The 4,183-nt window shown below is 46.2% G+C and overlaps 1 non-coding gene across 1 annotated transcript; it reads right to left on the reverse strand.

Annotated features, from left to right (window-relative positions):
• Positions 1-3,240: 3,240 nt before the first annotated feature.
• Positions 3,241-3,314, reverse strand: TRNAN-GUU (transfer RNA asparagine (anticodon GUU)). The gene has a single exon. It is a non-coding gene; the product is annotated as a tRNA-Asn (tRNA).
• Positions 3,315-4,183: the final 869 nt, after the last annotated feature.

The raw sequence follows: 4,183 nt of genomic DNA on the forward strand, positions 1-4,183 counted from the left end.
ATAATGTAAATAAACCTTCCAAAGCTTTCATCTCGACGTCCTCCTCAACTGTTACAGCGTGACACGACAGTCTGCGAAGTGCAGATAAAGGACTGATACTGGAGTGCCTGCGTCTCTGCGGTGTTAAGTGTGGCACTGTGAGCTTCGCAAAACCTCGAGGTCATTACTATCCCTTTGCAGACAAATAAACACAAACAATGCCTGCTGATTTTGGCATATGAGCAAAATGAGAAAAAAAGAAAATATGCTTTTACGTACTGAATGAGCACATAACCGTGCAATATCAGCTTGGTGCTAGAAAGTTGTCCTATGTTTGTAGTGTGACTGTGGTAACAAATGTCACATTTCAGAAAGAATACAATCAGGGAATATTAATACGTTGTGGCAGAGATGTGATGTATCTTAAATGAATCCAGCTGTACGGTGTTGGTGGTGATAAGAGTGGTGATATACTTGTTTATAGGGCGTAATGATGCGAGGTGATTTGCTACTAGAGCTTTTCGCCGCGTGTCCTGTGGACAACTCGTGATGAAGATAGGACAAACGCACCATCATGTGATCGCGAAAGGACACGACGTCGCCTTTCAGTGGCTGCCGGGTCATTGCGGTATCTCCGGCAACGACCTCGCCGACGAAGCTGCTGGGAAGGCCCACGAAGGGACAAACCTTCTATCTGTAGCTTTATCGAGGACTGACGCAGCTCAACACTTAAGCAAACTGGTGCACCGTATGACATCGGATATGTGGAACAACCCTGAATTCTCCCAGCATCGACCGCATTATCTTGACCCATCTATGCAACTCCGGCTTTTACCTGGGCTTCCGTGAAGTGAGCTAACAATGTTGTGAAGCTTACGTCTAGGCGTTGCATTCACCAGTGCATACACATGTTTGATTAGAATGGCTCACAGCGCAGAGTGCAATGCCAGCCGTGTCTAGAAGACTATAAAACACCTGGGGCCGTATAACGTAAAATTATTCCAATGTGTTTTTATTCCAATCTTCAATTTGCGTAACCGCCGATGCAAGTATCGGGCGGTCACCCGCAGGGTTGTCTGAACAAACCAATCAAATGCTCGCCTCGTTCATAGGAGCTCACTTTTATTTGCTTGAAAACAAATAACATTTCCTGCACTGAGCTGCTTTCCTTATTTGATTGGCTCACAAGAGGCGAGGAGCATGCACAAGTGGAGAGGAATTCGATGGGGCTGAGCCACTGCACTGAATATCGATAACCGGGTGAAGAGGGTGGTGCCGGCGTCTGCGATTGGTCCGCTTTTTCTTACTTAGCTTGCCGTGGCTCGTCAAAAATCGCGGCAGCATGCAACGGAAGCCCAATATCGAATGACGCTAAAACGGATCCTCAGCAAAGAAGAGTTGGCAGAACGAAGTCGCAAACGCACCGAAAGTTCTCGAAAACGTTACACGGCCACGCAAAAGGTGTTATTACACGCAAATAAACCCGTGCTCTCCGGCAGGGGCGATTAGCCAGTGCCGGACCGATCGGTGGCAGCCATCTTTTATTCCTTTCGGAACGGGGCAGCCTGCGGCTATTCAGAAGAAAATTCAGATTTGTTCGGCATATTAATGTATATTTAACGCGTCCACCTCACTTTGACGTGGTAAGTTTTTGCGGTGTTGTGAGATCGCGTGAGAGGCAGGTAAAGTGGGTGCAGCCCGAAAATTTTGACCAATAGCCGAGGGCTAAGGGCGAAAAGGCGTCGTATCAGAAAGAACTATTTTTGCATCGTTCGGTCAAACTATGCATAATCAGTGTGTACATGTCATATCAGATGGGGAGCTATCGCGATTTTCGTGACGTCGCGTGACAAACAGGTGTAGTGGGGGTGGTCCAAAACGTTTTTCACCAATCGCGGTGGGCTGATTGCAGAATTGGAATAGAAAAGTTTGGAATAGTTTTACGTTATAGCACCCCTGCTGTTCTTATGCACAGCTTTGGAAAATTAAAGACCACTGCACAGCCCTAAATCAGTTGGATAGAAAACAATTCGACTTGAACAAGATCTTACGACCATGGCTTCGCATATAGCAGCTACAAGAGGCCACAAGAGCGCTGCTGCCATTTTTGAAACCTACCGCATGGAGTGGCCGTCGGTGAAATAGAACACAAATTTATTGCTACGGTGACCGACATTCACAGCAGACTTTCTCTTCTTATCGTGATCTTTCACTCCCTTTTTCCTATCGCCCAGTGTAAGGTAGCCAACCGGCCTCAGTTCTCGTTAATGCCACTACCTACCATCTATTATTTTCTTTCTCTTTTTATCATAGAAGAATACTGGTTTTTGTTACTAGCTCAGCATTAGATGGAAATGTGGCTTTAGGCAAGGGGGTGTTTTAACACCAATGCTACATTTTTAAGGAGTATGAAATCCGACCGCCGCTTAGAAAGCACCAAGAAACTGTCAAAAAAGAGATTGTGTGGCCGAGTAAGACCGTGTTGTATGACATTTTGCTCTATTTTCATATCGGGCTATAACAAATCACGCATTCGCACTCCACTATACGCTGATGGCGCTCTAAAAAAATAAATAAATAAATACTTAACTGCAATAATTTTGGTACTAAGCGTTTAGAGCAATGCGTCAAAATATACGAACCGATTATGGGATTGTATACAAGCCATAGAAAGGCGTTACAAGTGACGTACCATAAGACAGACGCAGGCATGCTTCGCATGTTTCTATTGATCCAGACGAATATTCTTGCTGTATATTATAGCGTGTAAACTTATACATCACTATCCACATATCTTACAGCGCGTGTTAGTGGACAATATACAGCTCGTTGTCTGAACATTTTTGTCATCGCTGTGCCGTCAGTATAAACTTTCGCACACCTGGCGTCAGCCGGTGCCTCCGCGTACTCGCCATGGTGTGACGTGTTTTATGAGCGACATTGTTGAGGCGCGGCCTTCGTATTCCGTGAACGCAGAGCGTCGTAGTTGTATGAACATGTTAGCAATATGAATATATATATATTGTTGTCGTTGTTGTTTCCCGAAATACAGCAAGCGAGGAGAACGCGAACTCGCAAACAGTGACAGTCTGCATTGTTGTACAACTCAGCTTGGGCGACCTTCGCGCCGCCGTTCCGAGAAAAAGAAATCGCGGCTTCAGCTCGCAAGGCGACTGTGTCAAACTTCTTTTGTTAGCAGCGCGACCATCTGCATCAAGAGTACTCGTAAAAAAAAAGAAAAAAAAAGGTTGACATTGCTGACGCCACCGGGAGGGCTCGAACCTCCAACCTTTTGGTTAACAGCCGAACGCGCTAGCCGATTGCGCCACGGAGGCAGACGCTCAAGTTCGGACATAAATCATAGTCAAACAAAGCGCCAGACTGACATTTAGCGAGCGGCGTGCGTTTTATTTTTGCAGCTGCGCCTTCGTTCTTTTGTTCCCATTGAAACGTGAAATATCCGTTCTCTCCGCCCTCGACATGCATTGGGCGCAGAAGCAGACCTAGAGGAACATCTAGGGTGCAAGCACGTCAAGGGGGATAGGAGGGAGGGGGGGAAGAACCAAGCCCTCCCGTAACTGGATCCGTAGGATGTATACCCATAGAGTTAGTAGAACAACTCTAGAGGAAAAGCTGGACCGGAAAAGTGGGAACCTCTAGGGCGCCGCCCTGTTGCTACTGGTCAATGTGGCCAGCGCAATTACTATTGAAAAGGCTGAGAACAAATACAGTTCACCTTATGCTTTGTCATCTAAAAAGGCATACCTGATGGCTTTATGAAGGTGGTACGTTAATATTAAGTTTACAGAAAGCGATCGCTATGTCCGTGACTTATGAAAATCACGATGTATGCATTCATGCAATAAAAGATGACGCGAATTTCGGTTTCGAATCTGTTTTTTGGATGCGTAGTAGTTTCGTTTAGGTTTGACATGCGATCGCGCGTCGACATCGGACGCTATGGCACGCTCGTGCCTTATGTGCCACCGAAGCCCCGAAGTGGTCTGGCATATACCTTCACATGTAAGTAAACGAATGTATCTCCTTGTTGAGAATATCACGCGAGTAGGCAGCTCTTGTGGTACATCACAATCGTTTGAGAAGCGTCACAGTAGAGCATTTTTCTGCATCCGGAGCGGTGTTTTTATTTGCAGGTTTCCCTTCAGTAGGAAATTGCTGGACAGGCGGACCAGCGCACCGGAAT

The sequence above is a fragment of the Dermacentor albipictus genome, unplaced genomic scaffold (genome assembly GCF_038994185.2).
Source record: "Dermacentor albipictus isolate Rhodes 1998 colony unplaced genomic scaffold, USDA_Dalb.pri_finalv2 scaffold_11, whole genome shotgun sequence".
Lineage (NCBI taxonomy): Eukaryota > Metazoa > Arthropoda > Arachnida > Ixodida > Ixodidae > Dermacentor > Dermacentor albipictus.